At 41.3% G+C, this 27971-nt stretch overlaps 1 protein-coding gene and 1 long non-coding RNA gene across 22 annotated transcripts in view; one reads left to right on the top strand and one right to left on the bottom strand.

The window, feature by feature from the left end:
- The window catches only part of ADD3 (adducin 3), a 170960-nt gene that overhangs the window by 17076 nt on the left and 125913 nt on the right, over positions 1–27971 (top strand). For 2 of the 21 annotated variants that reach the window (XM_019034898.3, XM_019034895.3), the window contains exon 1: positions 27246–27629. The exons of 1 other annotated variant lie outside the window; for it this stretch is intronic. The gene's annotated coding sequence lies outside the window, so the exon portion shown is untranslated. Of the gene's footprint in view, positions 1–15619; positions 15738–25072; positions 25483–27188; positions 27630–27971 lie in introns of those variants that run through there. 18 more of the 21 variants (XM_055352103.2, XM_055352111.2, XM_055352112.2 and 15 more) reach the window with 18 other exon arrangements.
- Positions 24957–27645, bottom strand: LOC129524874 (uncharacterized). Its single transcript, XR_008668819.2, has 3 exons — positions 27511–27645; positions 26421–27346; positions 24957–25412 (listed from the first exon to the last, which is right to left on the bottom strand). It is a non-coding gene; the product is annotated as an uncharacterized lncRNA (long non-coding RNA).

Below are 27971 nucleotides of genomic sequence, written 5' to 3' on the forward strand. Positions count from 1 at the left end.
ATGTTTCTCTCCCATAGGGGAGAAACATCACTTCAGTAGCATATTCTGCCCATCAACAATTTTCTTCTTATAAATGAGATTCAGAAAGAGTACGATGTCAGTGGACAGGTGTTCTATTTAAGGAGGGGAAATGCTACTTTACATCATTTCAATTATGTGCCCAGCAAGCCACAGAGTCAAGGCACAAGTTGACAACTATAGCTCCAAGTTTTGCAAGAGAAATGGAACAGAGGAATAGGAAATCCGAAGAGATTATCATCCCAGTTTTTCGAAACTGTCTCTGGTGATAATGTCCTGCAAAAGATGAATGAGGAGAAACAAAGTGCCTCAAAGTAGATTTGTTAATATTTCCTTTGAATAATGGGGGAGAGGTGTCCTACAGACAATTCAGAATAACTTAGAGACAAGTTGTATTTTAAATCAGTTTTCTTGATTAGCTTCTGTGGTGTTTAGGAGTGTGGATTCTGGATCTGTCTGGTTAGTTTGATATTCTGCCTCTTCCCTTTAGCCTCCTTAAGCCTCAGTTTCTCCATATGTAAAATGGGGATGACAGCATTATCTGCATTGTCTACTCCAGTGTTGTCATTAGAATTAAATAAGATAGTCCATTTATACCACAAGCACAGCACCTGGAAAGGGAAAGGGGATGGGAGATGAAGCAGAAGAAAATAATATAGTAAAATTAGGCCAGTTCCGCTGTAAAATTAGGCCAGGTCAGCACTTTGGGAGGCCAAGGTGGGTGGATCACAAGGTCAGGAGTTGGAGACTAGCCTGGCCAACAGGGTGAAACCCCATCTCTACTAAAAATACAAAAATTAGCTGGGCATGGTGGCGCACACACGTAGTCCCATCTACTCAGGAAGCTGAGGTAGGAGAATTGCTTGAACCCAGGAGGCAGAGGTTGCAGTGAGCTGAGATTGTGCCATTGCACTCTGTTCCCCCCGCAAAAGAAAAAGAAAAAAAAAGAAAATAATATAGTAAAATTAAACAGAGAGAGGCCTTATCCAGACTAATGATGAAAGGGTGCATGAACCCACAAGTATGATTTACTCAACCCCATGCTCCTGAGGTCAAAGAAAAGCAATAAGGAGAAGGAGCTTTAACACATGGACTTTGCCATTGTGTTTGTCCGTTAGCACATCTTGGCTTATTTCCTCCTTCTCCACTATGTCTGATGTGGTGAGTTTGCTCAGTAGCCAAGTTCTAGAGAAAATGAGTAATAAACAAAAAGGAGCCAAAACAATTGTATACCCATAGAAGTAAACCCATATACTAAGGAGACTTTAGAGGCTCTTCAGATCAATCGTCTGAGACTGCAGAGGTTGAGTGGCCTGTCAAAGTCATGTGGCTAAGGAGTAGCCAAGTCAGGACCAGGCTCTAAAGGTGTCCTAGGGTCCCCCTCAGTACATCAGGCAGCAGGAGGAATGGAGATAATAATAATAATGTTACCTTATATCATATTTTACGTCCAATGCAACACGAAAGAGAAACTTCTATACAAGTATCTTTTAAAGTTCAACTCACAATAGGCTTTACACTTTAAATGGGTCACTATTCATCACCATGGTGATTCTTCCAAGTTTTCCTGGAATTATCAGCTGTTTTCTAATAAGGACACTCCCCAGAACTTGCAACTGCACCAAGCAGATAAATATTTCCCAGTAGAAAATACTTAGCTCCTCACTCAGCTTAGTCAGCAATTGCTTTTTCTTCTCCACTTCCCAGGAAAACAGCCTGAAGCATGCTCCTACATTTGCTTTAGATATCACAGAGTTCTTTAAAAATCTCTTGATTCTACTGAGGACAAGCTTGCTTCCTTGGGTTTTATGTGATTTATATATTGAGAAACAGCCACCTTCTTGCTTTCTATCTTTCTAACTGAGCAATAAGTAGATCACAATTTAAAAACATATGGCAGCTCTTCAAAAAATTAAAAAAGAATTACCATATGACTCAGCAATCCCGTTTTTGGGTATTTATCCAAAAGAAAGCAGGATCTTGAAGATATATTTGTACAGCCATGTTTGTAGCAGCATTATTCACAACCGCCAAAAGGTAGAAGCAACCCAAATGTCCTTTGACAGATGAAAGGATAAACAAAATGTGCATATTATTCAGCCTGAAAAAGAAAGGGAATTCTGGCACATGTTATAACATGGATGAACCTTGAGGACATTAAGCTAAGTAAAATAAGCCATTCACAAAAGGAGAGAAATATTGTATTATTACACTTATATGGGATAGCTAGACAAGCCAAATTCATAGAAATAGAAAGTGCAATGGTTGTTGCCAGGGGCTGGAGAGAGAGGGAAATGGCAAGTTGGTGTTTAAGGAGAATAGAATTTTAGGTTTGCAAGATAATAAAGCTCTGGAGATTGGTTGCACAACAATGTGAATATCCTTAGTAATACTGAACTATACACTTAAAAATGGTTAAGATGATCAATTTTATGTTGTCTATTTTATCACAGTTAAACATTTTTAAATTTTTTTTAAATAAGAGGGAGAGAGAAAGAGAGATGGGGAGGCAGGATAGAATGCATCCTGTACAGTTTGTATTAAATAGTCTCACTGTTTTAAACAATTCTGTTCTATTTTATTTTATTTTATTTTATTTTATTTCAATTCAGGGTCTTCCTCTGTTACCCAGGCTAGAGTGCGATGGCGCAATCTCGGCTCACTGCAGCCTCAATGTTTCAGGCTGAGGCAATCTTCCCGCCTTAGCCTGCTGAGTAGCTGGGACTACGGGCGCGTGCCACCACACCTGGCTAATTTTTGTGTTTTTAGTAGAGACGGTTTTGCCACATTGCCCAGGCTAGTCTGGAACTCCTGGGCTCAAGCAATCTGCCTGCCTTGGCCTCCCAAATTGCTGGTTACAGGTGTGAGCCACCACACCCAGCCTAAATAGTTATTTTAAATAGTCTCATTAGTCTTATGCTTCTCAGTCATAGTTGTGAAGTTTCAGCATTGAAATCTCAGGGCACTAAATCTGCCAAAAGCACCAGCTTAACGCAGTGTAAATAGACAGTGAACAACCATGACCAATTATTTACCTGAATGTTCCCCCGAATTTGTCAAGTTTCCTCTTGGCTCATATTGATCTCCAGTTGGCTAGAGACATCTACCCTTCCAGTTTTGTCAATATCCCTAGAGTTCCTTTGCATAAGTTATGATTTTGACTAACACTTAGAAACTGTTGATTTCACAGGGAAAAAAATGGTTATCTTTTAAATGGACAAACCAAAATTCTTGAAGTTCAAATCCTTGCTTGTGACATAAGTTCCTCCAAAATTTTTTATACCTACCTTTATGAGTAAAACTGTGTTCCTCTCCTAAAAAAATTTACATATTGAAGCCCTAACCCCCATAACTCAGAATGTGACCTTATTTGAAAACAGGGTAATTGCAGATTTAAGATGAAGTCATAGTGGAGTAGGGTGAGCCTCCAATTCAAGATGACTGATGTCCTTACAAAAAGGGGAAATTTGGACACAGTCACATACACAGAGAGAACGCCATGAAGGCAGAGATCTACAAGCCAAGGCATGCCAAAGATGGGCAGCAATCCTGCAGAAGCTAGGGGAGAAGCATAGAGCAGATTCTTCCCCACAGCCCCGAGAAGAAACCAACCCTGCCCACACCTTGATCTCAGATTTCCAGCCTTCAGAACTGTGAGACAATACACTTCTATTGTTTAAGCCAAAAATAAATAAAAATCATTGCCTTGATATGAGCTTCATTACCACCACCATTTCCCTTTCTCGATTCCTTTGCCTCTTAGCGCCTTCTGCTTTTTTTCAACTTAGAAGTAGCCAGCTCTCTTCCCTCCAAAGTTTCCCTGCCCCTCTAGGCTCCCACCCCATGCACCATGGTGGGTTTTTTGTTTGTTTGTTTGAGACAGAATCTCGCTCTGTTGCTCAGGCTGGAGTGCAGTGGCGCCATCTTGGCTCACTGCTACCTCCACCTGATGGAGTCAAGTGATTCTCCTGCCTCAGCCTCCTGAGTAGCTGGGATTACAGGCATGCACCACCATGCCTGGCTAATTTTTGTATTTTTAGCAGAGATGGGGTTTCACCATGTTGGCTAGGCTGGACTCGAACTCCTGATCTCAAGTGATCTGCCTGCCTCAGCCTCCCAAAATGCTGGAATTACAGGCATGAGCCACCGTGCCTGGCCCCATGGTGTGTTACAATATGTGCAGCTTTATTTTCTTCCTTTCTGTTTTAAATTTTTTTATTTCCATAGGTTTTTGGGAACAGGTGATATTTGGTTACACGAGTAAGTTCTTTAGTGGTGATTTGTGAGATTTTGGTCCGCCCGTCACCCAAGCAGTATACACCGAACCCGATTCATAGTCTTTTATCCCTCACCCCCTTCCCACCCTTTCCTCCTAAGTCCCCAAAGTCTACTGTGTCATTCTTATGCTTTTGCAGCCTCATAGTTTAGCTTCCCCTTGTGAGAACATACGATGTTCGGTTTTTCATTCCTGAGTTACTTCACTTAGAATAATAGTCTCCAATCCCATCCAGGTTGCTTTGAATGCCATTAATTCATTCCTTTTTATGGCTGAGTAGTATTCCATCATAAATATACGAGATATATACATATATGTATATCTCACAGTTTATATATCTTTGATATACATACCAGAGTTTCTTTATCCAGTCATTGATTGATGGGCATTTGAATTGGTTCCATGATTTTGCAGTTGTGAATTGTGCTGCTATAAACATGGATGTGCAAGTATCTTTTTTGTGTAATGACTTCTTTTCCTCTGGTTAGATATCTAGTAGTGGGATTGCTGGATCAAATGGTAGTTCTACTTTTAGTTTTTTAAGGAATCTCCACTGTTTTTCATAGTGGTTGTACTAGCTTACATTCCCACCAGCAGTGTAGAAGTGTAGATTATTTTATTATGGCCATTCTTGCAGGAGTAAGGTAGTATCACATTGTGGTTTTGATTTGCATTTCCCTGATCATGAGTGATGTTGAGCATTTTTTCATATGTTTGTTTGGCCATTCGTATATCTTCTCTTGTGAATTGTCTATTCATGTCCTTAGCCCACATTTTGATAGAGTTGGTTTTTTTTTTTCTCTTGTTAATTTGTTTGAGTTCATCGTAGATTCCAGATATTAGTTCTTTGTCAGATGTATAGATTGAGAAGATTTTCTCCCACTCTGTGGGTTGTCTGTTTACTTTGCTGACTGTTCCTTTTGCCGTGCAAAGCTCTTTAAATTAAGTCCCAGCTATTTATCTTTGTTTTTATTGCATTTGCTTTTGAGCTCTTGGTCATGAAATCCTTGCCTAAGCCAATATCTAGAAAGTTTTTTCTGATGTTATCTTCTAGAGTTTGTATAGTTTCAGGCAAAAGCAACCAAGCTGAGAAATCAAGATCTCAACTCCTTTTACAATAGCTGCAAAAAAATTAAATACTTAGGAATATACCTAACCAAGGAGGTGAAAGACCTATACAAGGAAAACTACAAAATACTGCTAAAAGAAATCATAGATGACACAAACAAATGGATCAACATCTCATGCTTATGGATGGGTAAAATCAATATTGTGATAATGACCATACTGCCAAAAGCAATCTACAAATTCAATGCAATTCTCATCAAAATACCACTATCATTCTTCACAGAACTAGAAAAAAAATCTTAAAATTCATGTGGAACCAAAAAAGAGCCTGCATAGCCAAAGCAAGACCAAGGAAAAAGAACAAATCTGGAGGCATCACACTACCTGATTTCAAACTATACGATAAGGCCATAGTCACCAAAACAGCATAGTACTGGTATAAAAATAGGCACATAGACCAATGGAACAGAATAGAGAACCAAGAAATAAAGCCAAATACCTACAGCCAACTGATCTTTGACAAAGCAAACAAAAACATAAAGTGGGGAAAGGACACACTATTCAACAAATGGTGCTGGGATAATTGGCAAGCCACCTGTAGGAGAATGAAACTGGATCCTCATCTCTTACCTTATATAAAAATCAACTCAAGATAGATCAAGGACTTAAATCTAAGCGCAGGCTTTATTTTCATTTAATTTTATTAACTTGTTTGCTTTTTATTGTAAAAGTAATATATACTCATGTTTAAGTTTACTTTGGCTGGGAGTGGTGGCTCGCCCCTGTAATCCCAGCACTTTGGGAGGCCAAGTTGGGTGGATCACTTGAGATCAGGCATTCGAGACCAGGCTGGTCGACATGGTGAAACCTCTTCACTACTAAAAATACAAAAATTATCTGGGTGTGGTGGTACAATTAGCAATTAGCACCAAAATGAGCATCCTTGTGTTTGTATCTTTAAGCACTTATTTGATTGTATTTAGACGATAAATTCCTAGAATTACTGGGTCAAAAAACACATGCATTTTACATTTTTATAGATATTCTCCATGGACCTTAGTACCAGACAAAGCTGGGATTGAATCTGTACTCTGATACTAGCTGTGTTGCCTCAAACATGTTACTTTATTCATTCTCAGCCTCAGTTTCCTTGGCTGTAAAATGGATATAGATTATATCTCAGAGTTGTTCAAGGATTAAACAATATGTTTAGTTCAAAATGGTTAGCAGTTCACATATATTCATACCTTTCTCTCCTCTTTATTGTCCCTCTCCTAATTCCTCTCTGAGTTTTTGCAAAGATTTGGCAAATATCCCATTTCATTTTATGTCAACAAATATTTATAAAACATTTAATATGTGCAAGTTTTGACAAATGCTGTAGGGATTCTAAATGTTTTCTTTTAAGGCACAGTCCTTTCTGGAACTTACAGTATTGTACAGGAGAAAACTATCTCCCAGGTCCTACAATAGGGCAGGCCCTTACTTAACATGTTTGGAATGAGTGAGTAAAGAAAGGAAGGAATGTTGCTGAATGAGTAACACCACAGTCTGGAAAAGAGCTCAGTGTAGGTCCTAGCAGCATAAAGTGGAGCATGGAGTCAAAAGTGATGGAGATGAGATTTTGCAAAACTTTTCTTCTGGATTTTACCTAATCGCAAGGGAGGCATTGGGGCTGAAGGCCAAAAAAGCAGTTGCTAGAAATATACTTAAAGTCTTATGTTTTAACTTAAAAGTTCACATGAAGTTTGCATTCTACTCCATAACACATTGTTTGTTTCCATATAAATGGAATCTTTCTCCTCAGTCCTAGCATAAAATGAACATTCCAACAAAATGTACTATATTTATTGGGTGGCTCTAGTTCCTCCTGACATGCTTTCAGAGATATGTACACCCAAGTTTGAGAAGCATGAGATTAAGATAGATGCAGAATGAGTTCTCACTTCATGCTTAACCAGCCATCTCCCCTCTGTCTGTACTACACACCCACTCACAGCCTCATCCCTCTCAACTTTCTGCTAAAACTCTTCCCTACCCCTGTTTTCTCTTCAATCCTGGTGTTGTTTTCCTTAGTAATCTAAATTTTATGTTGAAACTCTGCTACTCAAAATATATGTAAGAAAAAGAAATCAGCTGCAAAACTCTTCCAACATCACTTGAGGTCATTAAAGTCTCAAGGGACCTCGTCATTCATCCACATTGTGTTAGCTTCTTCTGTCTCATCCCGGTCATCTATGACAATAGACTCTCAGAGAGATGTAGCTTGTTTCATTTAAATCTTGAAAAGCACCCAAACTAATGCTGTGGTCAATTAATTTTGCTTGGGTTCTGAGCATTCAGCTGACTGTTCTCTTCTGTGTTTGAAGGACACTGTAAATGGAACACATGTTTTGAATTGCTTCTCCAGAGCTCTGATCTTTCCACCCCTTCTCTACCCCCACTGCTTGGGCTCTGGGTCAGTCCTCATCATCTCTTGTGTGGATTATTTCCCTAGCTCCTTCCATGGGTCTTCTTGTCTTTCTATTCTACCCTCCGCGAAGCTGCTAAAGTAGCTTTTCTAACCCAGAGGTCAGCCCATACTACTCCCTTGCTTAAAACTTAGGTGGCAACAATCTATAACCATGGGCAAGGACATTCCATTTCACTTATAAACATGAGTGAAAGAAGCCAGACACAAAAAAAGTACACACATTAAAGCTGTAAAATGGATATAAATTCTATCTCAGAGTTGTTCAAGGATTAAACAATATGTTTAGTTCATAATGGTTAGAAAACCGATCTATGGGGTTAGAAGTCAGGATAGTGATTCCACTTGGCAGGGATGTGGAGCAGTAGTGATTGGTAGGGAGCACAAAAGGGTTTCCGATAGGTTGTTAATGTCCCATTTCATGATCTGAGTACTGGAAAAATAGATAGGTTCAGTTTATGCAAATCCATCCAGCTGTACTCTTATGTTTGGGTCACTCTTCTCTATGTCTATTCTGTCAATAAAAAAGTATAAACAAAGAAAAAACATTGGCCAATTTCCCTTAGCATAATGCACAGTCATTCTCATATCTCCCACCCATTCCCCCTACCAATTATCTGCCCTATGAACCAGCCACACCAGATCACCTGATGTTCTCCAAACACAGCATGCTTCCCATTTTCTCCTGATGCTGCTCACTTTGCCAGCAAGCTCTTCAACTGAAAGTCGACTTATTCTTTGAGGCTCCTCTCAAATATCACCTCCTCCACGAGATTTCTTCCTGACTTCCCTTACTTTGTATTTCCTTTCCTATTTTTCCTATATATATAACAAGATGCATGCTCTGAAAAGTATGAATTATACTTAATGGGACAATAGGATTAGAATACAGGGATCAGGAATGGCCTGGAAAATCCACGCTGTGTATAAAACATTGTATTATAGTAATTTCTCTGGATTTATCTATCTGGACCAGAAGTTCTTAATCATTTCTGTGTCATGAACCCCTTTGGCAGACTCGGTAAGTCTACGGATCTCCTTTTTTTTTTGACACCGAGTTCCAATCTTGTTACCCAGGCTGGAGTGCAATGGCCCGGTCTTGGCTCACTGCAACCTCTACCTCCTGGGTTCAAGTGATTCTCCTGTCTCAGCCTCCCAAGTAGCTGGGAGTACAGGTGCCCGCCCCACACCCAGCTAATTTTTGTATTTTTAGTAGAGACAGGGTTTCACTATGTTGGCCAGGCTGGTATCAAGCTCCTGACCTCAGGCAGTCGGCCTGCCTCGGCCTCCCAAAGTGCTGGGATTACAGGCGAGAGCACCTAGCCTGGATCTCCTTTTTAAAAGTAAGTTTTTTGTTTGTTTGTTGTTTTTTGAGACAGAGTCTCACTCTGTCACCCAGGCTGCAGTGCAGTGGCACAGTCTTGGCTCACTGCAACATCCACCTCCCAGGTTCAAGTGATTCTCTAAAGTAAGTTTTTATAACTATAAGTGCATAAATCATGTACAGCTCAATGAATTTGTACAAACTGAATATATTCATATTACTAGCTTTTGGATCAATAATTAGCTAACCCCAAAGCCCCTTTGTCCCAGCCACCACCCCACAAAAAAGTAAACTATTTTGAAATTAGTCTGTTTTTAAACTTTATGTAAATGGAAAAATATAGTATGTTCTCTTTTGTGTCTGATTTCTTTTGCTTAACCTTATGTTTGTGAGGTTCATCCATGTTGCTGAATGTAGCAATTGTTTATTCATTCTCATCTCTGGGTGGTATTTCATTACATGGTTATACCAATGGTGATTTATTCATTCTTCTATTGATGAATATTTACTTTGTTTTCAGTTTTTTATTTAATGAATAGTGCTATTATAAACATCCTCATGCATGTAATACAGTACATATATGTATCCATTTCAGAACACTTTTTAAATGAATAAATACATAGGAGCACAAAAGAAATAAATGTACGGCTTTCAAAAGACAAAAAAATTTCAGATATAACTACATATGTGCTTCATTAACACAATTTCTACATCTAGCAGTGAGTCTAATAACTATTGTAATTTCAAAGTTATGATGTGCATAAATGACATTTTAAAATTTCTGCCAAACTACCATATGCTATGAAAATATCTATGATTTCTCTTGGTAACAAAGTCACACATATTGTGAGTACTTCTGTTCTTTGGTGAATACATTTACAATTGAAGGAAATGTAAAATTTTAGTTAGAGGTTAGTGGAAAATAGACATGTGATTGTTTTTCCCCATCCAAATTCAAGAAGCCTCTGAATTCTATTAGGTTAATAACCTCTCACCTAGGCTTAACCCTCTTAAAAGCAAGGATCATATCTTAACCATATTAAAAATTCAGAATTTGGCACAAAACTTGGCACACATTAGGTGTTCAAATATTTTTTGAATGACAAACTCATGAATGACAATAGCTAACTTTTACTGAGCATGTAATATATGCCAGGCTCTATGCTAGGTACTTTAAATGTTCTTAAATCCTCACAACAACTTTTTGATTACTGCCTCCATTTTACTAATGAGAAAACAAAGACTTGGATAGGCTACATAAATTGCCATGATTTTATAGCCAGTAGGTGTCAGGGCAGGAATTTAAACTCAAATGTTTCTGACCGCCCCACCCCCACCCCACCTCCCCAAGCCCCCAGCTGACTGCTAACTTCTATGTTTACTGCTGACAATTGAAAGAAGAGATAAATGAATAAATGAATGAACAAATGGATAAACGTAACCAACTACACACTCTACTCCACTAATTTTTACAACCAGTGGAACAATTTCAAGAAGCAATTGGCTGGAATTAGTGATGCAGGGTGGTTGTTGAGTATTTCTTTGCATGAGGCAATTTGGCTCCTTGAAAAAAATTAAGCTAAAGTGCTCATTAACACTGTTCTTTAATCAAATGAACTGGCATCTGGCAAATGCTAGATGATAGATGTTTGCAGTGCCCAGCTTTAGCAGGCAAGCTCCTGGGCCACAGAGCTTTATTCACTGTAACCAGTACTAAGCTCCAAGTGCACACATCAGGTTTTTTGTGGGAAATTATCTGATGACCAAGTCTCATTTCCTTTCAAGAAAAACACTCATAATGGTCATATGCCAGTTAGGGCATTTTGCCCTATCTGAGATCCAAAGGAAGCTGTGGAGGGATACAAAGGAACCCTAGATGTCAGGGGTTCCAGATTCCTCTCTTGTCTTGAGGGCTTACATAGGTGAGGGTCTTTCTAGGGTATTAAACCAGATGGTCTTTCAGTTCTGACTTTTATCCAAAGGAAACATATTAACTTATTTATTTCCTTTAAAAAGGTATTCTCCAAGTGAGGACTCCTGAACTTTGTGAAAAGGTAACCAAGTGCTTAAACATATGTTTGTGAATTTAGCTATTCTTATTTTACTGTTTTTTGAAATTATACAAATAATACTTGCACATGTAAAAGCACTCAAATATCCAAACATTTAAAGCAAAAAATGAAAATCTCTTTCTCCTAATCCCACCCCTCAGAATTAACTACTGTTAACAGTTTTTTGTACAGATTTCCAAACTTTTTTCTAAATACATACACCATATATTTATATCTATATACTCACATAAATATATGCACATGCCCATGCATACATAGATACATATATACAAATATAGCTCATCATATAGTGGTCTAAAACGTACTTTTTTCCTCAACAATATATCATGGACATCATACCAGGTTAACATGCTGTTTCATCAAGGCTGTATAGTATTCCATTTTATGGATCCATTATCATTGTTTTTACTATTCTCCTATTGAAAGCTTTAGATTGTTGTTGTCACTGTTGTTTTGTTTGTTTGACATTGGAAACCACCTGGCAGTGAACATCCTTGTAACTATCTTGTTTAAATGTTCACACAAGAATTTCCGCACAGTAACTTCATTACCATGGATTTTTTTTAGTCAAAGAGGCACATGTTTTAATTTTTCATACTTATGGACAAGTTCAAAAAGAGATGTTTTGAAGCTTCTGTTCCTACGGAAACTTTCTGTGAAGTTTCAAATGACTGTGAGGTCCACAGCTCTGGGTTATCTCACTCCTAAACTCATGGAATTCCTTTCACTTTAGTAAAGTTAGCATGTTTCCTGCATTACGACAATCTCTTATCCCAGAGCACATTTGAACTCCTTTCCAAACTATCCTTTATTTCAGAAGCCTCTCATGCTGCAAAGTAAAGATTAAATTCTACCTCCACTATGGATTTTTTCTAACTAGTTAGCATACACTTGCGTACAGCTTCATTAAGTCCCTGTTTAAGCTTCCTTCTTTTCTATTGTACAAGCAAAAGAAGGTGGTTTTATTGAGAAGGAAAATGCAAGGCAATATACAGAAAGTGGTTATTTATTTGAAACAGGAACAAGGGAAAAGTTGAGAACATTTCAGAACAAATCATCATAACAGGAACCTGAAATCATGCCATAAACACCTCAGGCCCCAAGAAATACTGACTTCAATATATTCTAAGAAAAGAATTCTTAATTGTAATTTTACCAAGCACTCTGTATGTGCAGGCATTTTATAGAAATTATTTCTTTTTTTTTTTTTTTTTTTTTTTTTTTAGGCAAGAGTCTCGCTCTGTCGCCCAGGCTGGAGTGCAGGGGTGCAATCTTGGCTCACTGCAAGCTCCGTCTCCCGGGTTCACTCCATTCTCCTGCCTCAGCCTCCTGAGTGGCTGGGACTACAGGCGCCCACCACCACGCCTGGCTAATGTTTTTGTATTTTTTAGTAGAGACGGGGTTTCCCCGTATTAGCCAGGATGGTCTCGATCTCCTGACCTCGTGATCTGCCTGCCTTGGCCTCTCAAAGTGCTGGAATTACAGGCGTTAGCCACCGCGCCTGGCCTAGAAATTATTTCTAATCCTCCCAATAGACTTGCCAGGTAAGTTGCAATATCTCCGTCAGGTAGATGAGGAAACTGAGCCTTACAGAACTGATGCAATTGCGTCAAGATTTCATATCCAGTAAAGTGCTTAAGATGGGGTTCAAACTCAGATTCATCCGATTTTCTTTCCATTGTACTTTGTTGTTTCTCTTGCCATCCCCATTGCCAACTCAGAACTTCAAGGAAAAGAATCAAGACCAATGAATGGAGGTGCCAAGATGCAGAACTTAACTCAGCATAAGGAACATAAGAAGATGAGTCACTTTTCATGGGAGGTTGGATGATGGGTTATCTGTCAGGAATAATGTAGATTATATTTCTGCAGTGGGTCAGAGGCTAGATCAGTCCTCTTCCAAGTCTACATATGTATACTTGGACTCCCATATCCATTTTACAGATAGGGAAACAGAAGTTTAGAATCATTAAGTGATTCGTTCAAGTCCACAGCTAATTAGTGCAGACCCCAAGCATAGTGGTGGCTCTTCTACTGACCTTTCCACAAGAAAACACCTACTTCTAAGTTTGTAGACTTTCTTCTATCTTGTCTATATTATCTTGAATCCCTTTAGTCACTTGTTTGTTCTTGTAGGTTCTGCCTTGATATCTTAAACAAACACAGGATTGGGGCAGAGAGTGTCATGCTTTTATTTTCTCCTCCTATCTCTTCCAAGAACAAAGGCACAAGGGGCAGTCTAGCGCAGGACCATTTGGCGTCACCCTACATCACCCTACTTTTTTTTTTTTTTTTTGAGACGGAGTCTTGTTCTGTCGCCCAGGCTGGAGTGCAGTGGCACAATCTAGGCTCACTGCAAGCTCCGCCTCCCGGATTCACGCCATTCTCCTGCCTCAGTCTCCCAAGTAGCTGGGACGACAAGTGTCCGCCACCACACCTGGCTAATTTTTTTGTATTTTTCAGTAGAGATGGGGATTCACCATGTTAGCCAGGATGGTCTCAATCTCCTGACCTTGTGATCCGCCCGCCTCTGCCTCCCAAAGTGCTGGGATTACAGGTGTGAGCCACTGCACCCGGCCACCCTACATTTTTTAATGCTTTGAATTCCTCATCTAGTAGTAAAAGTACTGATGCTATATATAAAGAAAGCAATAGCATGGAGAAAGAGGATTGAAATATTCCTCAAAAATACAAAAGCCATCCCAACCACAGGTACATCCAGTAAAAACTCTGGCAATCTTCTTAAAAGCAGTCAGGGTTGTATCAATTCTATCATCCCATTTCATGGAAAAGAAAAAAAAAAGAAGAGTCTTTCAGAAACCACCACCTTCTGGACTGAAGCATGTTGGGTCATGGCCAGACTTCAGGAGACTGGCTCAGAAAATTTACACTGTATTTGAAGAGCCCCTGAATGTTTAAGAGTAGGCTGTTTGATTTATGTGCCACCCACACTCCATACCAGGTTGCAAATAAAAGTTCCAGTCTGGTTTCTCAGTTACTTCCCTGGCAGAGAAGTGAAACTACCTATCAGAAAAATAACTCACCTTTCTGAGAGAGAATGCCACTCACCTTCTCATCCCAAATTCACTGTAACAAAGTATAAACTGCATTTGAAAACCAAAGGCCTTGCTCACGCATTTGGAGACTTTGATTAGATCCCTAAATCCTTACTATTTAACTTAATGTAAAGTCTGGATAAGTAAATTTCTGTAAAGGCTGCTAGAAAGGCTTATCATTGAGTTAACAATTAACATCCAAACAATTTGACTCCTGGAAAGCCTATTTACTTTGATTACCTGGTTCAGGTAGTTTTCAAAATGTAATTCTTAAACATTCAAAGTGAGGGTTAGAAGGGCCTCAAGTACAGGCAAAAGCAAAGACCAGGTGCTCTCTCACTAACTGGCCAAGCAATGTTGGAAGGCAGTAAAGAGAAGGGGCTGATAGCCCAGACTCAAGCCGTTTTGTTGCCTGGTGTTGTGCTGAACTCCTATAGACTCCAATGGGGATGGCACCACGTTCAAGAGGCCAAAGAAGAGTCTCAGAGACATGGAGTTTTACAGAGGAGAGAGGCCAGTTGGCGGTGGGCTGGGTATGAGAACCACTTGAAAAAAGCGTGCAGTTTATATAGCATTTTCGCTTAACTCCCTGTGCCTAAAACCTCCACCTGGCAACCTTCATTTAACCGAAAACAAAGGACCTCGATCTCCTGTACAGCCCTCATTCCACTGGACAGGATGGGGGCTCAGATGGTCCTTATAAGATAAGGAACAGATCCCTGATTTGGCCACTCTTGGATTTCTTAGCTCAGAATTCTGAACACACATTCAGGTGCATCTGCCATGTAGGATCATTCTCAGGATATGCACAAGTCAAGTTATCACTGTCAGGTGTGTCTAACATTACCTGGATTCAAAACCCAACCACTGCTATTTACCTGCTCTTTGATCTTGGGCAAATTACTTAACCTCTCAGTGCCTTAGTTCCACTGTTTCTAAACAGGTATATTAGGGCAACACCTCATGGAGGTGTATTAAATGAAACAATCTACATTAAAAAGCACTTAACATAGTACCTGGCACATAGTGAGTGCTCAGCAAATGTTAGTAATACTATTATGTTTTAATAAGAATGGTGATTTTTCTCCACCCCCATTTGAAATGAAAATGGTTGGCCATGCAGAATCAATATTGTTTTATATCCAGATTTTGTTATGTTTCATTTTCACAAATACCAACCGCTATTAAAAATAAAAAATATTAACTAGACTGGTTTTTACAACTTGATCTCTATTTATACTGTATATAATCTGCAAGTGATTAGATTTCATTTTTATTACTCTTGTTAAACTACAACATGCTTCGTTATCTCTCCCTGGGTGTGGCTTACACCCAGAACTCCTGCTGGCTTTGTTCAGTATGCTTTCTGTTGTTACTTTAGTTTCGGTAATCATTGTGAATGAGACTGTGAGAAACTTGGCTTGTTCAGAAGATACTGTGCATAAGACATGAGGTAAGTCATTAATTTCTTAGCGTTTTAAAGAGTTATAAGTCTTTTCAAAAATGGGGGAAGGAGGAAGGTCAACAAATGACTAGGATTTAACTCAAATGATTAAAAGGACAGGATGTTCCTCTTTTTCCCCTGGGGCCAGAGAAGGAAATGAGAACTAAATTTAATGTTATGAATTCTCATGTTCATAAATTAATGTCTTAGGTTTATGTGTCCTAGTAATTATGCCCAGCTTTGGAAAGCCTTGCTCTGAAAGTTTAGTCTGAAGGTAGAAACTCAGTATCTGGGAGGGCTTAGTAGAAACTATGAAATAAAAGTGTAGACAGTTTGCAGCAAGGTATTTAAATCATGCGTTAAACTTTCCTTCCTACCTCAGTGGTGCGACTGATGTCAAGCCACGGAGCTCTTCACTCTCTTCGGCCTCAATGAATTGTGCTGTTCAGGCTCTGCTATCATACATTTACACTTTAGTGAGAATTTAGGTTAATGTGTTACTACTCCCAGGAAGGATTTGTTTTGAAAGCTTTACCTCTAACTATAGATCACAAGGTTTTTATTGCTATGCCATAGATTATATTTCAAGCAACTGAGGTCACTCTAACTTAAGCAAAGCAGGAATTTATTGGAAGAATAAGGCACAGAGCTCACAGAATTGAAGAGAAAGCTGAAGAATAGGGTCTTGTAAAGACAGGAGCTAAGTGGGTTTTATGAGGTCTTCGTCGCAGTATCTAATCTCATTTTCTTCCAGGACCTCCTTTAGGTGGAATTCTAATCTTAAGTCTTTGTGTTACTACTCAAGATTCAAATGCTAGGAAGAGATTATCTGTTTGATTCAGCATGGGGTCAGCCCCTATCTCAGAAGAGGGTGGGGTGCCAAGCTGCAGCAATGAGGTAAAAAAAGGCTCCAAAGGAATATTGGGGCACTCTTACTGGAAAAGGCAAGGAATGCTGTGCAAACAAAAACATACATTTACTATAATCAACAAGTAAAGGAATTTCACAGACCTGTAAATAGGGATACTTTGGAGATATAGTCAGAGAAGGCTGTTGCTGCCCTTGAAATCCCTGCACTTAGGTAGCCATTTTTCTCCACATGATGAATCCTTCTGAAGGACCCCTTCACAATGACAGTCTATAAGTCAAACGAGACAGAAGGGACTCTAGGATTCTTTCGCTGCTTTTCTCTCAAAAGCTTTTAAATCACACCGTATAATTTGACTATATTTGTGAACGCCATTGAATTCTTAAAGCCATGTTTTGTGGTCTTTTACACAGATGCCACTGAAATGTAGTTTCTAAGGCAAATATTTGAAAGAACACTGATACATCTAAACTTGTAGATGTATCAGTACATCTACAAGTAGTACTTGTAGTCCACTGCACACCTACAGTGCTGGCTAAATATGCAGCTTCCAGAGTGCAACACCAGACCTACTACAGAAGAGTTTTGATGGGGAAGGGTTAAGATGGGGGCTGATGCTAAACTTTTAATAACCATCTAAATCCGGGTGGTTTTCATGTACACTTAAATTTGAGAACTACTGAACCAGTCTCAACAAATCCTAATATTTATTGGGTATATACTCTGTGACAATCAATGTTCTAGACTCTAGACTGTACTAGGGATACAACAACGAACAAGATAAAGTTCTTGCTCTTTTGAAGATTCCTATGGGGAGGAAATTAATGATAAATAAGTACAACAAAATTAATTAACAAAATAATTATCAAGTGGAGTTTGTACTCTGAAGATAAGAGGGTAATCTCAAACTTAGCAGAAGGGCTCGCTTTTATCTGTTATACTACTTCTTCTCAAGTCTTCTCTGTCTCAGGTAATGGTACTACCATCCATCAAGACACTAAGGTCAAAGGCTTTGGAGATCACTCTGGATTGAGTCCTCTCTTTCTCTCCTTTTCTGCACTCAACTCATGTACTCCATCAGCAAGTCTCCAAAATATACCCAAGATCTTTCACTTCTCTTCTCCACAGCTACCCCTACAACAAGACCCCATTTCCTCTTGTCAGGATGACTTTAATGGCTTCCTAACTAGCTTCCCAGTCTCTAGTCACATCTCTCTAGTGTTCATTCTGCACATAGCAGCCAGGAAATTCCAAAAATGCAAATGAGACTGTAGCCTTCCTTTGCTTAAAACCTTCTGAAAGTCAAACTCCTCACCATGATCTGCCAGACCCACATGATCCGGCCCCCACCTAGCTCTCCTGTCTTGGGCCTCTCTCCTTCAGTCGCAGTGTTCGACCACCATGCCTTTCCCTCAATCTCTCAATCATACCAAACTTGTTCCTGCCTCATGACCTTTCAACTTACTTGTCTCTCCAGCTGCCAACTACAGATCATTCAGGTCTCAGCTCAAATGTCACCTCCTCAAAGACACCTTCTTCATCCATCCTAACTAAAGCAGTACCCCTCCCCCACCCTAGTCATTGTCAATGGCCTATTTTACTTTCTTCTTAGCCTTTAGCATCCGAAATTACCTTATTTATTGATTTGTTTACATGTTAACATCTGTTGTTTTCCCAGTACAATAAAAGCTTCATGAGTACAGGGATTTTTGTTCATTTTGTTCACTGCTTTGTCTCTACCACCCAGAACAGTGCCTGGCATATAGCAGGAGTTCAACAAATACTGTTGCCTTAATGAGTGAAAATAACTGAGTGAATTAATGGACAGTGACTGGAAGTGCAGCAACTTAAACAAGCTCTCAGTAAATGAAGGCTGGGTGTTTCAGGGTTTGGGGACTACGCACATTCTAAATTTGCCCTACACAAACTCTCTACTCCAGGCAAACAAATTTGTTTGCTACTCTACCAACACACTTTATATTTTGCTGTCCATGTTCAATGAGGAGACCTAGGTTGTGCATTCATAATGAGCTTGACCCTGAGCAAAGCACTGTGGGACCTGTCTCAGAAAGCTCACATGCATACACTTCCTCCTGCCACCGCCATCACCTAAGGCCCTTCTCCTCCTTTTTCCCCCATTAAAGTTCTGCTCTTCCTACTCAACAGACATCCTCCCTGTTTTCTCCAGCAGGAATTGACCTCTATCTTCCCTGACTCCTTTTGGACTCTCTTATTCCCTGACTCTGGTATATTATACTTACAAAATATGTGCCTAGGCAAATTATTTAACCTCTCTGAGCCTCAGTTTCCTCATTTGAAAAACAGTATCAATGATACTAATTTAGCAGGACTGATATCATGATTAAATGTAATATAAACTTCAAGCATAGTGCTTGGCACATAATCACTCTTTAAACTGTAGCTATAACAAATATTATTTTCCTCATTATTAATAAAACTATCATTATATCTTAATTATTATTAAAATAAAAATATTGATAAGGCAGTTATTTATTGAACATTCAGCATTTCCTAGGAGCTTTACATTTATTATGTCATATGAAATAATTCTGCAATCTAGTTGTTTCATACATTTGTGTTTCATTTCCCAGCTAGATGTTGAGGCCATAAGCTATGTCTTAAGGTTGTTTTTTTTTTTTTTTTTTTTTTGAGACAGAGTCTCATTGTGACATCCAGGCTGGAATGCAATGGTGCGATCTCGGCTCACTGCAACCTCTGCCTCCTGGGTTCAAGCGATTTTCCTGCCTCAGCCTCCTGAGTAGCTGGGATTACAGGCATGCACCATCATGCGCAGCTAATTTTTATATTTTTAGTAGAGACTGGGTTTCACCATGTTGGCCAGGCTGGTCTTGAACTCCTGACCTCAGGTGATCCGCCCACCTTGGCCTCCCAAAGTGTTGGGATTATGGGCGTGAGCCACTGCACCTGGCGTCTTAAGGTTTTTTTAAATAATCCTTCCACTACCAGATTAGTGTGCTGTTAATAACACATGCTCAAGAACTATCTGCTGTAAATAATAAGATGATTTATAGCTCTGAGAGTTAATGATTTGTATTACGTCAGAATATAAGCTGGTCTGAAAAATCAGATCAATTCAGTCTGCAATTTTTGTGTGAAAACTTGGGTTTGGATCTGTCAGCTGCTTAAATAGTGTGCTGATGCAACCTGTCCCTTCCATTCATTTGACGAGTACTTTTGAGCACCTACTATGTGCCATGCTCTGTTATGAGCAACTGGTAAAGACTTCTAAAATAGGGAAATTATTACATTCATTTGTCAATATTTCTGTTATGTTTATAAACTCCACTTTTGCAGTTCCATACTCTTCCCAAGAAACTGGCTCATATTTTAGAATCTAAGCACTTAGAGAATGTACAGAACAGCAGGATGAACTGTTAGGCTCTGGAGTCAGAAAGCCTGGATTTGATCCCTAGCAGTGTTAATTCTATGCTTTGATATCCTGGGCAAGTTACTTATTCTCTCCAAAGCTCAGTTCCTTAATCTGTACAATGAAGATAATAATACAGTAGTATCTACCTTTAAGGGTTATTGTGGGTATGAGATGAAATAACACATATAAGACATTCAGTACTGGTATGTTTTAAGAGCTCAAAATTTTAGCCATCATTAAATTACTAGTTCACATTACTCTACCAAACATACTAAGAACACTAGACAAGAATAATGCACCTGGAAACTCATTTTTGAACAAAGAGTGAGAGAATAAACAAATATTTAAATTCCATATGGTGTCAGGCATTAGAAGCTCTCCATATGTTATGTCATTTAATCCTCACAACAATGTCAAACAGGTATTATCTTACAGATTAAGATACTAGGGGCTGGGCATGTTGGCTCACACCTGTAGTCCCAGCACTTTGGGAAGCTGAGGTGGGTGGGTCACTTGAGCCCAGTAGTTCAAGACCAGCCTGGGCAACATGGCAAAACCCCGTCTCTACTAAAAACACAAAAATTAGTCAGGCATAGTGGTGCACACCTGTAGTCCCAGCTACCAGGAAGGCTGAGGTGGGAGGATCGCTTGAGCCCGGAAGATTGAAGCTGTGGTGAGCTGAAATCACACCACTGCACTCCAGCCTGAGAGACAGAGTAAGACCCTGTCTCAAAAAAAAAAAAAACAAAAAAAAAAACTAGGACTCAGAGAGGTTAAAGATTTTGCACACATTTATGCAGCAGAAAAGGTGTAGCCAGTTTTGTCCTTATCTGAATCTCTTTCACATAATGAAACGGGGCCATCCGCATTTCACTCATGTCTGAGATTCTGTCTACACAGTGCATTGTTTCCATAGGATAGCTGTGATCAAACTGGTGGTACATGAGAATCACTTGGGGTGCTTAAAAAGTCCTCAATCCTCTTTTTTATTCAGAGATTTTTTTTTAAAAAAGTCTCAATCCAGGGCCCCATCCTAAAAGATTTAATTCAGTAAATTTGGAGTAGAGCCTATGAATTAGTATTTTAGGAAACACTCCAAATGGTTCTGTTGGAGGTAGTTCCTGATTACTTTCTAGAAATACTGTCATAAGAAGTAAAACACCTGGTTTTAAGATCATGTAATATACTAGAGATTCGTAGCTGAAGTGTGAAGGCATATGACTATGTGATGAAAAGATGTATATGCAACTAACGTATTTTAGGTTTCACATAGCAATTGCATTTTTTGCATTCATTTTAAAGTTTTTCTACATAGAAACTAGTGATTCTTGGCTGGGTGCGGTGGCTCACCCCTGTAATCCCAGCACTTTGGGAGGCTGAGGTGGGCAGATCGCTCGAGGCCAGGAGTTCAAGACCACCTGGCCAACATGGTGAAACCTCGTCTCTACTAAAACTACAAAAATTAGCCAGGCGTGGTGGCAGGCACCTGTAATCCCAGCTACTCAGGAGGCTGAGGCAGGAGAAACGCTTGAACCCAGGAGGTGGAGGTCACAGTAAGACTCCGTTTCAAACACAAACAAACAAAAAGAAACTAGTGAGTCTTTTTTTTTTTTTTGAGACGGAGTCTCGCTCTGTCACCCAGGCTGGAGTGCAGTGGCACAATCTTGGCTCACTGCAAGCTCTGCCTCCCGGGTTCACGCCATTCTCCTGCCTCAGCCTCCTGAGTAGCTGGGAACACAGGCTCCCGCTCCCCACACCGGGCTAATTTTTTGTATTTTTAGTAGAGATGGGGGTTTCATGGTGTTAGCCAGGATGGTCTCGATCTCCTGACCTCGTGATCTGCCTACCTCGGCCTCCCAAAGTGCTGGGATTACAGGCGTGAGCCACCGCGCCTGGCTGGAAACTAGTGACCCTTAAGTTGAGTTTGTATGAGTCTTTATGTTCTACATATAAGTGGGCCTCCCACTAGGAGTTTCTTATTTGTAGCAGTTGTTTGCATATTTATTTAGTCATGATGATTTTAAGTTACCAAATAGAAAATGAATAAATGAGAACAAACACTTAAAAAAAAGAGGACCCTAAGGGTGATATTTCATTAAAGTTTCAGAAATATATCAGGCTTGATTACTTAAACAGTTGTATAAAGATCTTTCAGATATTTAGCTGAGGTTAATTCCTTTAAAATAAACCATATAGGTCACATAGTACTAATAAAATATGTTGACGAATCCTTGAGTATTGCCCTGATTACATCTCCTTGGGGAATGGAGAACTCATTAGCATGAATTCCGTGTTAGTCCTCCCTGCCTTGTTCCCCAAGTACTTTCCAGACTGGCTTGGCATAAAAGGATGATCAAAATGTACGCAGCACGGCCAAGTTTCAAATGAATGGCTCATCTAACTCCACTGATTAAATACATAACATTACGTAGTTTGAAAAGGCTGTTGTGCTTCATTAAGTTTACTTTTCTGTCTGAGAGCTTTAAAAAGGTAAATTTTGGGGGGCTGGGATAGGGAGAGGATTCTATAAATTCTTGGCTCTTCATATTCAAATGGCATATGCATATTTCCCAACCCAAGGGAAAATCCTCAAAGCTGAGAAGTTGTTAAATTGGGAACAGTAAGGGTGTGTGTGTGTGTGTGTGTGTCTGTGCATGGAAAAAGAGGAAGAGAGAAAGATAAACCTGTTTGCTTTCTGAAACAACAAGTAGTAAAACAGGTTGTTTAGGGTAAAGTCCCTTGAACTAGATAATTGATTTTAAATACATTTGCCTGTAATAATACCTTATATTTACATAGTGCTTTGAAAAGTTCAAAGCATTTTTACATTTATTATCTCATTTGAACTTCACTACAACCCTATGAAATAGGTACAGCACGTATAATAATCCACCGCCACCACCACTTAAAAGATAGCTATACTGAGGCACAAGCATGTCGAGAAACGTGTTTAAGGTCATATAAGCAGTTGGTGTTACATCTAGGACTGGAACACCAGAATTCTGAAACTGAAGCCTGTGTTTTCTTGGCAGAAAGTGCCTCTGCTACTGCTTGATCTACCCAGAGTTCCTGTTGAGATTTGTGCCTACAATTTAATTGGAGAATACAAACCAGGGACGTCTAAAGAGCTCTACAGAAAAGAGATTGTTTCTTTTAGATCATGACTGTGTTAGGAAAGGGAGGTAGAGAATGGAGTCAGTTGTTTTGGACAATGCAAATTAAAAACAAACAAAAACACTTTGTAGTCAGTTTCTGGATATGTTGGGAGCAATTCATTCATTAAATCATGTATTCATTTTTTAAAGTATCTATTAAGTGCCTTTATATAAGAGACTGTGCTGAGCACTTTGGGAAGAGGTAAAGAAATGCATTCAATTTGCGGGGAGGGGATGTGGGGGAATGCTTTGAATTATACAAATAATCACCATTTTATTCATTGTTCAGTACTACCTGGTAGATGAAATAAAAAGCCCTCCTTGCAGAGAAGCAAGGAAAACAAAAACAGATGAAGGAAACTGGGCAACTAATTTCTTTTAATTCTCTCCCTGTAGGAGGCATTAAAAAAAAAAAATTGAGGCCGGGTGCGGTGGTTTACGCCTGTAATCCCAGCACTTTGGGAGGCTGAGACAGGCGGATCACAAGGTCAGGAGATCGAGACCATCCTGGCTAACACTGTGAAACCCTGTCTCTACTAAAAATACATAAAATTAGCTGGGTGTGGTGGCATGCGCCTGTAGTCCCAGGCTGAGGCAGGAGAATCGCTTGAACCTGGCAGGCAGAGATTGCAGTGAGTCGACTAATTTTTGTATTTTTAGTAGAGATAGGGTTTCACCATGTTGGCCAGGATGGTCTTGATCTCTTGACCTCATGACCTGCCCGCCTCAGCCTCCCAAAGTGCTGGGATTACAGGCGTGAGCCACCATGCCCGGCCAGACCCTGGGAAATTTCAATCCAACTTCCTCACTTTACAAAATAGGGAACTAAGAACCAAATAAGGTTATTTACTTGTTCAAGATCACACAGGTACATCATTAACAAAAGCTGTGCAAAGAAAATTAACGGCAGAATATTTCCTGTATTTTTTTCTATTCATATTTTGAGATCACACCTCTTCATTTACTTATAGAGAAAAAAACATAACTGGTAAGTGCTTAAACCAAGTAATATAAAGATAAAATGTAAGGTTATAATGCAGATTGTCAGGTGGATACGACACATTTTAATAGTGTAAATAGCAGATTCATATGCACTTAGAGTCAGTCAATCCACTTGTGTTTCTTAATTTTGCTGACCTTTGAATTGCCACTGAAATAGCATAATAGTGTGCTATTATCCAAAAATTATTTTAGATATATTTTGTTTTTTCTATATATAATACTGTAATTTTTTTTTTTTTTTTTGAGACGGAGTCTTGCTCTGTCACCCAGGCTGGAGTGCAGTGGCGCGATCTTGGCTCACTGCAAGCTCTGCCTCCCGGGTTCAAGCAATTCTCTGCCTCAGCCTCCTAAGTAGCTGGGATTACAGGCGCCTGCCACCACGCCCGGCTAATTTTTGTATTTTTAGTAGAGACGGGATTTCACCATCTTGGCCAGGCTGGTCTTGAACTCCTGACCTTGTGATCTACCCGCCCCAGCCTCCCAAAGTGCTGGGATTACAGGCATGAGCCACCACGCCCGGCAATATTGTGATTTTTTATATCACATGAGCACACATTGAAACCTGTCAACAATATATTTTCTAATACTGGTATTCACTGAAGTTCCAAGTATGCTTATAGGTAGGACTTGAATCCATTGCTTCTAGTCACATAAACGAGTTTTAATTCATTTTTCTTTTTATTCTTATATTAAATACTAAATAGCTTTCCTTTATATAGTTATTATTTTAGTACGATGTTAAATATTAGCACAAATATTAAATTAAATTAAATATTAGCACAAATTACTAATCAGTTTCAAGGCATACAACTTTATTTTGCCATTACCCCAATGTTTGAAATCAGCAGGGCTCTTTAAAACTGGTGCTTCTAGCATTTCATTGACTTACACTAAAATCATTGCCTCCATTCCTCAACCACCCAGTTAATTTTAACCTTGACCTCCCACAGCTGTACTCACTTACTCACTCCACAAAACTCCCTGATTCCACCCTCTCTGCCTCTTATGAAGCAACACTAGAGAGGAAAAACAAAACCCATTCCTTTAAGAAAGATTCCGCCTCCTCTCTTATAAGCAAGCGCCTAATGGTAATTGTAGAGTTTACTAAGTCAAACACTTTACTACTCAGCATTGAGAGAAGCTGCTGCTGCTAATGCTGCTGCTGCTGCTGCCGCCGCCGCTGCTGCTGCTGCTGCTGTTGGTCTGAGGCTGCAGTAGGTTTCTGTGCAGCATTGCAGAATCCACACCTAGAGAACAGAAGACACAGACACGTACGTCTACTACCCTTGTTAGAAGGAAGCTTTGGATCTTCGGTGGGTAAGGAGATCTATCTAGCTATTTTGTCCAGAAACTGTGAGAAAAGGAATGATCATGGAAAAGGCTGTTCATCAGACATGCTTAAAATGGATTATGTTAATTTGTCTTCCTTTGGTGGTGGTGGGGGTGTCCAGATTTGCGACTAGCAAAATATAGTGAGGACTATATTCTGATAGGTGCCCTTAGGATACTTTTTTTGCTATTCATAAAAAGGCTAACCTTGATGCATGCAAAGCTTTTCATTTTTTTGCTTTTTAAATGCAAGAAAATATCCAGCCACTCCCAATATCTCTCTCAAATACTGCAGATATTTTTAAATGCCAAATAAAATGTCAGGCTGAGCATTTTCTAAACAATTTTCTTCCCCAAACTAGGCAGCCTTCCCCACGATTCGTTAAGAGTATTTAAAAATAATAAGGCATGGTTGGATTTTTTGAGCAAATGGGAGATGGTGGTAGACTAAAATTTCTACAGCCTTAGTCCAGTGGACAGAGAAAACGATAAATGCATCACAGTTTGTGCCAAGACAAGATTCATTTTCCACACTTCATATGTGGGAAGGGGAAACTACATTTTAATTAGTACATTTTTAGGGAGGAGGGAGGGGATGAAGATGAGGCGGATGGCGTGAGGTATTTGAGGGGGACGAGTCTGCAGATGAGGAAAGGAAATGAAGTGGATTGTCGCCAGTGCCTTGGAAACGAAGGGGGATAAGGGTGGGGAACGAAGTTTGTTGTGTGTTAGGGTGGGGTTGGCCCAAGGGACCATGAATCATTAGAATGGCGCTCGGAGGGGTGTGCTTGCAAGTGTACTGGTGCAGGAGGGACGTGGAAGTCGTGGGTGGCAGAGAAAAGTGTGCACCGCTGGGAGGTCTATTTCGAGAATAGGCTGGGATGAGAAACATGTCTGGGCGAGGGGGGTGGGAGGCCCGGTGTCACCTGTGGATGGATCCACAGCCCTGCAATTGCGTGTTGCAAAGTTTGCCCGGCCCCGCATTCATTTTGAAGGTTCTTGGAGATGCCTCGACTTTTCGCCTCAAAGAAGTGAGCTCTCATAAGGTTCAGAGGCCGGGAGCCAAAGCGGGAGTGAAGACTCTCGAGGGGTCCAAATGAAGCAGAAGCGAGAGCCCCTGTCCTCCCCCTATGTGGAGGTGAAGCAGGGGTTGTGGGGACTAGGCGCCCGCGAAGGCAGCTGTGCTGAGAGCAAAGTCCAGGCCCCACGGGGGGCGTGCGGAGGTTGAACCTTTGCAGTGGCCTCCCCCTACAGCCCCAGCAGCCAGCGTGGGCGGCCGAGGCTGACTCAAAGCAGCGGCTCAGCCTCGGGAGTAGGAGTAGGGGGCTCGCTCATTTAGGGCGGGAGACATTTCCGAGGCGCCCCTCCTCCCCTTCGCGGTCGGGTTTCTATCGGGGTCGTTTCCCCCTCTGGCCCTCCGGGGACGCCGCGGATTCGAGCTGCACAGCCAGAGGAGGACGTTGAAAAGGCGCCAGGCAGCCGCCCCGAACCAGGCCCTCCCGGCTGCCGGGCCTGCAGGCCCCCACCGCCGCGGCTTCACGGACTTAGCGCTTGAGGGCGCGGAGGGGGCTGCGGGGGCGGGACCAGGACTCCCGAGGGGCGCTCGGGGCGGGGCCAGAGAGAGCTCGGGGCTGCCAGAGGCGAGGTCTTGAGGAGGCGGGGCCGGGAGGCTTCGGAGCCCAAGAGGCGGGGCCAGAGGCGTAGGGGGCTGCGAGGGGCGGACCTTGGGGGCGTGACCAGGGGGGGAGCTTGGGGACCTAGGGGCGGGGCGTTAGGGGGCGGGACCAAGGGACGCTCGAGGGGCGCTCGCCTAGTCCCGCCAGAGCGCGAGTCGCCAGCCCGTAACGGTCGCCTGTGTGAGGGGCGGGAGGGAAAGAAGAGGGATTTAAATTAGATTTTTTAAAACAGAGCAAGCGCCAGAGGCGTCGGCATCCCAGGTGTCGCCGCTTCCTGCTGTACAGGGCTCGGCGTACAGGTCCCTCCCTCCTCAAGCCCCCTCCCCTTCTCCCGCCCTACCCTCTGGGGCTCTGCGGCGCTTAAGAGGCGGCCGCAGCGGCGGATCTGGCGGCTGCTGCAGCCCGGGCGGCTGCGGAGAAGGAGGGAGGGGAAACACAAAGCCGGCTACGCGCTGCGAGGTAATCTTGCGGGGAGAGGACGCGCCGTCGTCCCGCCTCTCCTCCGGGCCGGGACGCGGGCACCCGCGCGGGGGCTGGCACTGGGGACGCTACCGGGGGTCGCTCGGGGGTAGGGAGCGGCGGCTGGCGGGGCCGAGGGGACTTCTCATTGGCTGTCCCTGCGGCCTCAGGTGAACCCTTTTCCGGGGCGGGAGTGGGGACCACGGCCAGGCCAGAGGGGAGCGTACCTGCGGGGGAGGGTCCGGGGGTGGCGGTGCACGGCCTGCGGCGCAGCGGGGTGGGCCCGACGCTTCGCGCGTCTGCTGCTTTTCCCTAGGAAGGCGGGGAGTACTAAAATCAGTT

Source organism: Gorilla gorilla, chromosome 8, assembly GCF_029281585.2.
Source record: "Gorilla gorilla gorilla isolate KB3781 chromosome 8, NHGRI_mGorGor1-v2.1_pri, whole genome shotgun sequence".
NCBI classification, from domain to species: domain Eukaryota; kingdom Metazoa; phylum Chordata; class Mammalia; order Primates; family Hominidae; genus Gorilla; species Gorilla gorilla.